Source organism: Aquarana catesbeiana, linkage group LG05 (genome assembly GCF_042186555.1).
Source record: "Aquarana catesbeiana isolate 2022-GZ linkage group LG05, ASM4218655v1, whole genome shotgun sequence".
NCBI lineage: Eukaryota > Metazoa > Chordata > Amphibia > Anura > Ranidae > Aquarana > Aquarana catesbeiana.
In genome coordinates, this window is record NC_133328.1 from 388,915,549 (window position 1) to 388,928,735 (window position 13,187).

Consider the following 13,187-nt stretch of genomic DNA (forward strand, 5'->3'; position numbering starts at 1 on the left):
CTTGCACCTGGAGGTAGTAGGAGCTGCCAAAGCAGAATGCATTCTTCAACAGAATAAACTCCAACAATTTGGAGATAAAATTATAGTACTCTTTTTCGTCTCTGCAGTCAATGGACAACCATGCCTCCCGGGAGAACACACATACCCTTAATAATCTGCAAAAATGTATGGTAATTCTAGTATACAACAGAATTTCAGTAACAAATGGTCTAAGGATTCAGTCAACCAAACAACTCTCTGTAACATTTCCATTTCCAAATATAATTGGTCTACCAGGTAGATTATTTAAGTTTTGATATATTTTTGGTAAGGCATAGTTACTTGCCACACAAGGTTGCTCAGTTGTAATAAATTCTCAAATCTGTTTTGCTATGGAATTATGCATATACTGTATGCATTATCAACTAATACAAAAAATCTTTGGTTAATTTTGTATATTTTGCTCACTGTAATTTTTTTTTTATAACAGGTTTTGTTTGACAATATTTTCTGACACATTTTGTCATAGTCCCCAATATGCATACAAATAATGTTCCCACTCTTATCTAAGGGTTTGGTAATTAATTCCTCCTTGTCCAACTTTTTAGGGCTACACTTTGTTGGGGGGTGAGCTTGTGTACCTTACTTCCACAGGTTTTTTTTTTCAATTTCAGCTAACCTGCTGCAGAAATATTGCTGTATTGGCATTAGTCTGTATCGATGGGAATTTATTTAATTCCTTTCTAAAACCTCCAATATTTTTATCAGAAAATAATTTTGGCTTAAGCCACAGCCGGAACCCGGCTAGCTAACCAGACTTTAAAGGCTCAGCATGGGAGACAACTATTTGATAAAATGTAAATTTTATCAAAATTTATAAAAGCAGAGGCATACAAGCTTAAAATAGATCCACAAATAAATGTTTTAAATACTCTCTACTAAGGTACCAGAAGACCATGAATGTAGGTATCAGAAAGCATAACACCACTTGTAGAACTGATATATAATATTTTTAGTCTCCTTATCAACTGTATGTAACAAAGTCTCAAGGTCAATCAGGTGGTCCACTTTCTTCTTATCCAACCTCTGATTTTTCTCATCCTTGTGGTATGATACATTACCTAGCAAATTGCGAGCAAATACGTTTAAATCCTTTACTACTTCAAATTAATCCGTATTTTGATGTAGACAGAAATTAAAATCAGAGGTGGACCCTCAATGGGCCCACTATATTAAAATGGACTATAGTGCCCTTAAAATTTTGACTGAGTTATCAGAAGAAAGTAGACCACCTGACCTTATAGATTGTATCAACCTTTTGTTAAATTTAACAGTGTAATGGAGTATATTTATACGGTTCTTAATACTTTTTTGCAATGGAGTAAAGTGACACGGTATAATGTTCTTTTTTTTGTTATTGGCGGTTTACTAAGCACTTTGAGTGGGCTGCCTTTGTTGTGGGCCTGAATTTTTTCTGGGAGCTACGATGAAAGTTAATGTCTGCCCCACTTCTCTCCTCATTCCCCTTTCTTTCTTTCTTTTTTTTTTTTGTTCTTGTGTCTGCTTTTTTTGTTTTGTCTTTGTTTTTAATTTTGCCTTTGTATTTTGGTTGGTGTTGTTCTTGTTATTTTGTTTTTGTTACATGGTTTGTGGTCTTTGTGTGGGGCTTGGTTATTTTGTGTATATCTGTTCATTTGTTGTTTGCTATCTGTTGTGTTTCTGTTTGGGGTGGGAGGTTCAGGGTGGAGTGGCCATGTCCTTGCAGCTTCCGGCATTCTTTGTCAGGTAGGTGGCTGGGATCTTTATACATTGGTGTCATGTGTGCTCCCGGCGAGTGTGCATTCTGTGTGCTGTGATGCTATTATCACAATATTGACATCCCCAGCGCCATTTTATCCATGGTGGCAATAGACACATTAACGGGGGTTGCATGTTCTCAGGGGTGGTGTTTTTCAAATGGTGTTGAGAGGGTCAGGGGAACCCTTGGGTATGAAAAGTTAGGTCCACTGGTTATGATCCCTTTCGTTTGAAACGCCTGCTTAGTGCCATATTGGACCACAAATCCCATATTTGGTATGATCATGGTGTGTATTTTAATGCATATAAGGTTTTTGGGGTTGATTTCTTTTAGTGTGTATTGTAGTGTATTGAGTGTATTGTAGCTTCCACTTTGATTCAATGAGTGTCATATCACTTATTATGATTTTTATTCTCATTTCACTCACTGTCACTGATTCCTAGGATATGATTATTGGTTTATCATTTAGGATATTGATGGGTTTTATCATATACAGTATACAGTGTGTGTGTATATATATATATATATATATATATATATATATATATATATATATATATTTATTTATTTATTTTTTTTTTTTCTTCAAGGGGTTGTAAAGGCAGAAGGTTTTTTATCCTAATGCATTCTTTGCATTAAGATAAAAAAAACTTTTCTGTGTTGCAGCCACCCCAGCACCCCCTAATTACGTACCTGAGCCCCATCTCTCTCCAGCGATGTTCACGAATGGCTAAGCCATCCAGGACACTCCTCCTGATTGGCTGAAACACAACAGGGTTGCAATTGGCTCCAATGGCTGTCAATCAAAGTCAGTCAGCCAATCAGGGGAGAGTGGGGGCGGGGCCCGGGTTGGGGCTCAGTGTCTGAATGGACACACGGAGCTGTGACTTGGCTCCAGTGCCCCCATAGGAAGCTGCTGACTGTGGGGCCACTCGATAGGGGGGAGGGGCCAGGAGCATCAAAGAGGGACCCAAGAAGAGGAGGATCTTGGCTGCTCTGTGCAAAACCAACTGCACAGAGGAAGTATAACATGTTTGTTTTTTGTTTTTTTTTAAACGAGACTTTACAATCACTTTAAGGCATTTTTATCATAATCATTTTAGAGACATTTATGTCACTCATTTGATATTCACTCTCACTCTTGTATTTATTTGGTGACTTATTTCTTTTATGACTTTACAAGGATTTATTCATATAAAATTATCCATATATGTGTCCATATATTGTATCCCCTTTCAAAGGTTTCAATTGCACTTGTTCCTGGTGTTACTAGCAGCCATTGTGATCCTTAACCTCCATCTGCTCTACTTGGCCATGTGCCCCATTCCCACAGCTCCCGGGACAGACACCCCTGGTGAGTACCATCCAAAAGTGCTACAGTTTTTAACTTACATTTGAAGCTGAATGAATGGGTATTGGTTGAACCAGATGGACTTGTGTCTTTATTCAACCTGACTAACTATGTAACTATGAATGAATATTCACAAAATCCATTGAGATTTATGATGCTTTCTCTTTTATGCAATCCATAGACAAAAACATAACAATACTAAGAAAAGAACATTCGCTATTTGATCAGCATTAGTTTCAAAGAATAGTTTTACTGCAGATGAAAAGTTTGCATGTTATTCATTTGTTCCTTTTAAAATTACTCTAAAATTATTGTTCTGGTACAAAGCATTGCAAAGTTATTTCCAAATAAAATAATGTTTTTTTAAAAATCATTTTGCACACAAAATTATTGAACAAAGCGATTAAAACTGAAAAAATGTAGGTAATAATGGTTAGACAAATTGAAATAAAATAGCAAGGAAATACTAGTTAAGGGGAAAAGGTAAAGAAGGAGTTATTTAGGGTAAACAAAGGTTCAATAAGGGGTTTAATAGGAACATATGTTATCTTAAAAAAAACAAACACTTTTCTATTTCTTTTATGTGTCAGTAGGGATGAGCCAAACATAACTGGGTTTTGTTAGAGGCATGTTCAAAGAACACGAATAGAGTTTGGGTGACAAATCCAAACACTACTGAAGTCAATGGGAGTTGCATGTAAAAAGAAAAAAAAATATTAGCCATTTTCTAGGCTAGTAGACAAGAGATTGTGCCATGGGGGAACTGTGTACTGCTCTGAGGTACATGTACAAAAGCAAAAAAATTAAAAATGAAAAAACAATCAGTTTGGCAGGGAGACATATAGACTGCAAAATGTAGAAAAACCTTTCAAAAAACATCCCTGATAAATGCCCTGAACCTTCCTGAGAATTGGCATATCTACACAACCTGTATACAACCTTCAGCAAAAGTGACATTTACAAAGAAAAAATGATGTTTAATTCAACAGCAAATAGCATTTTTGGCCCCATTATAATCTTATCATAGATGAGGGTCTGCTATAGATGCCAATGAGGGACCCCCACTCAAAAAATGGGTTTTGTTTCTCCTTAAAAAACCTCCTTGATGAGGGTCAGGAATGGATGTCCAAGTGACCTCACACCAGACCACAAGAGCATGCCCCAATCTTTTGTGAAGCGCTAGGGAAATTCAGACTGAATTTTGCTTGTTCGGCGGTTTAGTGAATAGCCGAACCAAATGGCTGTTCAACTGGGTCAAACCTCTGGTTGCAGCAGAGGTTTAGTATTACTACTGCTGCTAAATGTGACAGCTTCCTTTTTAGGCTGGTTGTTAGGGAGCCTGGCCTACATATGCATGTAAACAATGGGGAGAGTAAAAATGGCATTGGGGCCCCTCCCCTACTAGGTCTATAACCCCACACAAAAAAACAAGAAAATAAGCATGGGTTCTCCACCCAAAATGTATACCAGACCCTTATCTGAGCATGCAGGTGAGGAAAGGGGGGGTTGAGCATCCCCCCCCCCCCCCTTCCTGAACTATACCAGACCACAGGCCCCCAGCATGGGGGGGTACCTTGCTAAAATAAATAAAACGAACAAATGAAATAAACACACTTTCAAAGTTTTCTAGTGCTTTAACTAAAGTTAACTAAAATAAAAATAGTCCCACAATGTAAATCTATTGTAAATCACATTGTCCAGCAATGCAGATCTATGTCAATCATAATGAATGACCCCTGCCGAAAGCTAAAACTGCCAATAAGTCTAATCCCTTTATATCACACACTCCAAGTGAATTCTCCTATAGGGAAAAAGGGGCAGGGTCTACCGGGTGATGCCATTGACCAAATATGGCCATCGTATGGACAGTTAAAAGTCTGGCATTTAGACAAATACCCAAACAGCCAAAGTTCAGTAAGAACTTATTTTCAAACTGAGCTTTGAGCTTATTTCTATTGGTCAGGTTGCCTTAACTGACATCATATGCAGATTAAAGTGCATCCCTTTGACCTGCAGATGAAGGAAACAGAGTAGATACAAAAGTACCAGTGTTACTTTGTATCTCTCTATTTTTCATCTTAGGCCCCTTTCACACGAGTGGACCGATTAGGTCCGCCTGTCAGTTTTTGATCAGACCCTTCATTGTCCTCTATAGAGAGGAGGGTGTAAACAGACACGTGTCCGTTTACACTTGCCAAAATCCAATCTGTTCCAATCCGCTAATAACAGAGGGCAGGCGTCTCAAAGTGGCGGCCCTCCAGCTGTTGCAAAACTACAGGTCCCATGAGGCATTGCAAGGATGACAGTTACAACCATGACCCCCTCAGGCAGAGGTATGATGGGACTTGTAGTCCCACAACAGCTGGAAGGCCACCAGTTTGAGACCCCTGGTCTAGGGGATCGGATGGCAGTCAGGTGTAAATGGACAGGTGGTCCGTATACATCTGACCCCTCATAGAGCAAAGCAGCGTGTGTGTGTGTCTGCTCTGCAAAAGCAGAGCGGACACAAACCAGCAATCTGCCTGTTCAGCGGGATCAGTGGACAGATTCCCCGCTGAGCAGGTGGAGTCCTGGTGAAGTCTGCCCTATGTGAAAGAGGCCTAACATTTTTATAAATAATGTGTCAGACAGCTGGATTTTTGGCTTCAATATATATTCAAATGAAAAATACAGAAAACGTTTATATTAGATAAAAAATGATTTTACCATTGTATGATAACACAAATTAATACATTAGCGATATTAAACCCAAAAGCAAACGTTTATTATATCGCAGCCTACCAATTCTTAGATGTGACAGCTGTTTTTAAAAAGAACAAGCTCTCCAGCAAATGTATCAGTGACAGAGATGAGAGAAGTGTTGCCAACCTTCCAAAGTGAAATTTACTGTTATGATGCCAGAAATTTACTGACAGCACCAATTTTTTACTGGCATTTACAACATTCGCCAAAATTACCACTTTCAGTGCAAATATCAATATTTAGGCTACAAACATGTAGCTAGTGTTATTAGAAATGTGCCTACGGTATAACAAAAGGCAAAACACATATTTCTCCTTTTACATGAAGGTCCACAATGGTGCACTCTAATACAGGAGGTGTGTTACTGGCCAGATCACCAGGTGAAAATAAAGGGGAAAAAGCCCCCCCCCCCAAAAAAAAAAAAAAAGAAAACTAAATGCAGCCACCACATATCTAGTGATTGGTAAACTGAAATATATTACATTTTAGTTTTGGGTTTATTACCACTTTTTTTCTGTCTAGTGTAATAATAATCAAGTCCATCTAGTAATCAAGTCCATCTAGTTCAACCAAAAAAAAAAAAACTAAAATCCCATATACACAATCCTATACCCACAGTTGATCCAGCGGAAGGTGAAAAACCACAGAAAAGCATGATCCAATTTACTATAGCAGGGGAAAAAATTCCTCCTGATCCCTGATGAGGCAATCGGATATTCCCTGGATCAACTTTACCTATAAATGTCAGTATCCAGTTATATTATGTACATTTAGGAAATAATCCAGGCCTTTTTTAAAGCAATCTACTGAGCTTGCCAGAACCACCTCTGGAGGGAGTCTATTCCACATTTTCACAGCTCTTACTGTGAAGAAACCTTTCCGTTTTTGGAGATAAAGACATAAAGATTGCCCCCTTGTCCTCTGTGATGACCTTAAAGTGAATAACTCAATACCAAGTTCACTATATGGAGTACTTACTGTATGTATTTGTACATGTTGATCATATCCCCCCTTAATCTCCTCTTCTCAAGAGGGAATAAATTCAGTTTCTCTAATCTTTCCTCATAGCTAAGTTCCTCCATGCCTCTTATCAGTTTGGTTGCCCTTCTCTGCACTTTCTTCAGTTCCCCGATATCCTTTTTGAGAACCGTTGCAAAAAACTGAACTGCATATTCCACATGAGGTCTTACTAATGATTTGCACAGGGGCAAAAATTATATCTCTCTCCATACTTCTCTTAATACAAGAAAGGACTTCGCTCGCTTTGGAAACCGCAGCTTGGGATTGCATGCTATTATTGAGCTAGTGAGCTACCAAAACCCCCAGATCCTTCTCCATTATGGATTCCCCCAGTTATACTCCTCCTAGTATGTATGCATATCCTTGGCCCCCAAGTGCATAACTTTACATTTATCAACATTTCATCAACAGCATCATTTGCCACTTAGTTGCCTAATTAGACAGTGCATTGAGGTTAGCTTGTAAATTGGAGACATCCTGTAAGGACGTTATTCCACTGCATAGCTTAGTGTCATCTGCAAAGACAGAAATGGTACTTTTAATCCCAGACCCTATATAATTTATAAAGATACTAAAAAGTAAGGGTCCCAACACTGAACCTTGGGGTACACCACTGATAACCTTAGACCTTTCAGAGTAAGAGTCATTAACCACTACCCTCTGAATCCTGTCTTTTAGCCAGTTTTCTATCCATTTACAAATTGATCTTTCCAAGCCTGTAGACTTTACCTAACACATGAGCCGTGTGTGGGGAACTGTGTTAAACGCTTTTGCAAAATCCAAGTATACCACATCCACAGCCACTGTCCAAGGTATAACTTGCCTCCTCATAAAAAGAAATCAGGTTTGTTTGACAACTTCTGTCTTTCATGAATCCATGCTGTCTGTTGCCTATAATATTTTTTTCCAGCAAGAACTCGTCTATGTGGTCTTTTATTAAACTCTCCAGTATCTTGCCGATTATAGAAGTTAAACTAACAGGTCTATAGTTACTTGGCAAAGACTTTGATCCCTTTTTAAATATGGGCACCACATTGGCCCTGCGCCAATCCAGTGGTACCATTCCAGTCATTAACGGGTCCCTAAATATTAGAAACAATAGCCTTGAAATGACAGAGCTAAATTCTTTTAGGATCTGTGGGTGGATGCCATCAGGTTCAGGTGCTTTATTTACCTTTATTCTGTCTAAATATTTCTGGATCATATTAATTTTTAGCCATTGTGGATCATTCGAGGCTGTGTCACTACCACCCCCATTATGGACATAAGCTCCCCCATGCTCCTTTGTATTCACAGAGCTGAAGAAAATATTTAATAAATTTGCCTTCTCTTTGTCCCCAGTCACCCACTCTAGATTATTTTGTAAAGGGCCTACATGCTCAGACCTGACCTTTTTACTATTAATATATTTGAAAAATTTTTGGGGGTTTGTCCTACTATCTTTTGCAATCTGTCGTTTATTTTGAATTTTTGCGTCCTTGATTTCCTTTTTACATGTTCTGCTATATTCTTTGTAACACTTAAACAGTGATAATGTTCCTTCATATTTATATTTTTTAAAAGCTCTTTTTTATTATTTATAGCCATTTTAACTTTGGCCGTGCATTCCTCAAGCTTTACATCAGTAAGGTAAAACAATACATATACCTTATATTCACCAAGATTAGGAGGCTTAGAATTCTTTAGTGAGCCACAATATGATCCAACAATAATAAGAAAATATAAAATATACAGTTTCCCCATCACTTTTCTACCCTCGCAATCCAATGCTATCTTCCCCCAGACTCCCCCTTTTCCGTCAGTTAAATACCTGAGCGTTTTTCTTGGGTTGTATAACCAACATGTCAAGTTCTGTTCTGCCACCAATGGCCATGACACATTATGGTGATATGGTTTTTCATGCTTACCTGAAAAGTTGTATTGATGCCTTTCTGATATTTTGTATGTACACTTATGACTATCTACTGTATGTATACTGTACACTGCACCCTTGTTAACCTGAAAGACAAAAATGAAATAAACTCCGCTGAAAACTAGAGAGTTTATCATTTATTATTGCTATAATAAAGAGCTAATTTAGCTATTGTTTGTGTGAGCCAAAGTGTCAGATCTAAAGGAGTATGAACTATATAAGAAAAGTAAAAGAGAAAAATAGGAGTAGAGAAATTAAATAAAGATAGGAGAACGCTGTATAAATCACCCCAAAAAAAGATATATAGATATGGCTGTTAGATTTGAATACGTGTTTTAGAACCAGGTGGGTCCTTGAATGGGTACCAGTTTAGCATTAGAGTTTACCATGGCACATATAGAATCAGTTTATATAACCAATCTTTCACCGAGGGGATTGACCGAAATTTCCAATGTAAAGGTATTAATGTTTTAGCGGAACTGAGATGGTGGATAGTCAAGAAATTTTTATAGTGCTGTAGTCATAAATCAGAATAATGTAATAAAAAAGCATTCTGGTGTAAGATTTATATTCATTTTAGAGATTGCAGGAATCAATAGTTTTACATGGTTCTAAAATGGCACAATTATTGGACAAGTGCACAAAATATGGTATAAGGAGCCACGTTCTTGATGACATCTCCAGCATAAATCAGATGCCAGTGAATACCATTTTTTATATTTTTGTAGGAGTAGCATACCATTGGGTTAGAAGTTTATAAGAAGTTTCTACTAAAATGCAAGCTCTTTCCCATTGTTTTTCAGAGAATGTTACCTGTAGAGCAATATCTTATATCTATCTGATTCCCTTTGTTCAATATCATAGAATAGGCTATGAGTATATGAGATAGAATGGGTAAAGGTAGTTTCTTGAACATAGATATTATCACATTTTATGAAATTCACAAATAAATGATGTTTATTTGTATGATTATTAAAAGTAACAAATTGCCAGATATACCCAATTAGGTTTGTTGCCACCTTGTATAACCACTTAAGGACCAGCCTCGTTTTGGATTTTAGGTGTTTACATGTTTAAAACAGGTTTTTTGCTAGAAAATTACTTAGAACCCCCAAACATTATATATGTTTTTTTTTCTAACACCCTAGAGAATAAAATGGTGGTCATTGCAATACTTTTTTTGCACTGTATTTGCGCAGCAGTCTTATAAGCGCACTTTTTTTGGAAAAAAATCACTTTTTTTAATAAAAAAATAAGACAACAGTAAAGTTAGCCCAATTTTTTTTATATTGTGAAATATAATGTTACGCCAAGTAAATTGATACCCAACATGTCACGCTTCAAAATTGCGCCCGCTTGTGGAATGGCATCAAACTTTTACCCTCAAAATCTCCATGTTTTGTGTTACAGAGGAGGTCTAGGGCTAGAATTATTGCTCTCGCTCTATCGGTCATGGCGATACCTCACATGTGTGGTTTGACCACCGTTTTCATATGTGAGCGCTACTCGCGTATGCGTTCGCTTCTGCGCACGAGCTCATCGGGACGGGGGGTTTTTAAAAAATGTTTTTTAATTTTTATTATTAATTTTACATTATTTTATTTATTTTTACACTGTTTTAAAAAAAAAATGTGTCACTTTTATTCCTATTACAAGGAATGTAAACATCCCTTGTAATAGAAAAAAGCATGACAGGACCTCTTATATGAGATCTGGGGTCAAAAAGACCTCAAATGCGTCTCCCACTGCTCAGGTCAAGGTAAATGGTGGCCTCTCCTCAACGTTCCTCATCCGAAATGGCACGAGACAGGGATGCCCGCTCTCGCCCCTCTTGTTTGTACTGGTCCTCGAGCCATTATTGCAGAGGGTTAGGGCAAATCAGAGCATCAGGGGGGTGCAGGCGGGCTCCCTGGAGCACAAACACTCTGCATATGCAGATGACATTCTGTTCCACGTAGTGGACCCCCAGGTCTCGTTGCCGAATCTGATGGGTGAACTGACTGCTTACGGAGAGGTATCCAATTTTTGGATAATTTACACCAAGTCAGAAATATTACCAATCACTATTCCACCAACCATGGGTGGCCTCTCTGAGGGGATCTTTTCCTTTCACATGGGCTACCCCTTCCATGAAGTATCTAGGCGTTCAGCTCAAGGACAGACCGGATTCCCTGTATACACACAACTATACACCATTACTCAAGAAGATTTCTCATGACTTATTATCCTGGGACTAGGCCAGGGCCGATCCCAGACGGGGTGCACGGGGTGCAGTGCACCCCAGCGCCAGAGAGGTGGGGGCGCTGTAGCGCCAGAGTGCTCCCTTCCCTCCTCCTCCTCTTGTTTGTGTCCTGCGGCGCCTCTCCGCTGGTGTTCTAAGAAGAAAGGCGCCGCTGTATTCAGTGCTCAAGCCCCTCCCTCCTTCAGCCAGCCGAAGATGAGAAAGGAGGCAGAGCGGCTGGTCTCTGTGTGGAGAGAGACCAGCCGTGCAGTGAGTGATGTCGCGCGCGCGGGGGGGGGGAGAGAGGGGGAGCGGAGCGGTCCGTGCTGACACATTCTCCTCTCTGTGTCTCTCACTCCTGCTGTGTACTCCTCTGTTCTCCACCCGGCTGCACACTCTCCTCTCCAGCTGCCGCCCGGGTGTTTTTATGTACTGTACCCTAATGGAGGGGGGGGTCTGTAGTAATGGTGGGGGGGTCCTGCCCTGGGGGGTCATTACTAATAGAGGGAGGCTCTGTCCTGGGGGGTCTGTAGTAAAGGAGGGGGGCTCTGCCCTGGGGGGGGTCTGTACTAATGGAGGGGGGCTCTGCCCTGGGGGGGTCTGTACTAATGGAGGGGGGTCCTGCCCTGGGGGGTCTGTAGTAATGGAGGGGGGTCCTGCCCTGGGGGGTCTGTAGTAATGGAGGGGGCTCTGTCCTGGGGGGTCTGTAGTAATGGAGGGGGCTCTGTCCTGGGGGGTCTGTAGTAATGGAGGGGGGTCCTGCCCTGGGGGGTCTGTAGTAATGGAGGGGGGCTCTGTCCTGGGGGGTCTGTAGTAATGGAGGGGGGTCTGTCCTGGGGGGTCTGTAGTAATCGAAGGGGGCTCTGTCCTGGGGGGGTCTGTACTAATGGAGAGAGGGGTCCTGCCCTGGGGGGTCTGTAGTAATGGAGGGGGGTCTGTCCTGGGGGGGTCTGTAGTAATGGAGGGGGGCTCTGTCCTGGGGGGTCTGTAGTAATGGAGGGGGGTCTGTCCTGGGTGGTCTGTAGTAATGGAGGGGGGCTCTGTCCTGGGGGTCTGTAGTAATGGAGGGGGGCTCTGCCCTGGGGGGTCTGTAGTAATGGAGGGGGGCTCTGTCCTGGGGGGTCTGTAGTAATGGAGGGGGGCTCTGTCCTGGGGGGTCTGTAGTAATGGAGGGGGGCTCTGTCCTGGGGGGTCTGTAGTAATGGAGGGGGGTCTGTCCTGGGGGGTCTGTAGTAATGGTGGGGGGCTCTGTCCTGGGGGGTCTGTAGTAATGGAGGGGGCTCTGTCCTGGGGGGTCTGTAGTAATGGAGGGGGCTCTGTCCTGGGGGGTCTGTAGTAATGGAGGGGGGCTCTGTCCTGGGGGGTCTGTAGTAATGGAGGGGGGCTCTGTCCTGGGGGGTCTGTAGTAATGGAGGGGGGTCTGTCCTGGGGGGTCTGTAGTAATGGAGGGGGGGCTCTGTCCTGGGGGGGTCTGTACTAATGGAGGGGGGGGTCCTGCCCTGGGGGGTCTGTAGTAATGGAGGGGGGCTCTGTCCTGGGGGGTCTGTAGTAATGGAGGGGGGCTCTGTCCTGGGGGGTCTGTAGTAATGGAGGGGGGCTCTGTCCTGGGGGGTCTGTAGTAATGGAGGGGGGCTCTGTCCTGGGGGGTCTGTAGTAATGGAGGGGGGCTCTGTCCTGGGGGTCTGTACTAATGGAGGGGGCTCTGTCATGGGGGGTCTGTACTAATGGAGGGGGGGCTCTGTACTGGGGGCGTCTGTACTATTGGAGGGGGGTCTGTCCTGGGGGGTCTGTACTAATGGAGGGGGGTCTGTCCTGGGGGGTCTGTACTAATGGAGGGGGGTCTGTCCTGGGGGGTCTGTACTAATGGAGGGGGGGCTCTGTCCTGGGGGCTTCTGTACTATTGGAGGGGGCTCTGTCCTGGGGGGTCTGTAGTAATGGAGGGGGGCTCTGTCCTGGGGGGTCTGTACTAATGGAGGGGGGCTCTGTCCTGGGGGGTCTGTAGTAATGGAGGGGGGTCTGTCCTGGGGGGTCTGTAGTAATGGAGGGGGGGGGGCTCTGTCCTGGGGGGGTCTGTACTAATGGAGGAGGGGTCCTGCCCTGGGGGGTCTGTAGTAATGGAGGGGGGCTCTGTCCTGGGGGGTCTGTAGTAATGGAGGGGGGCTCT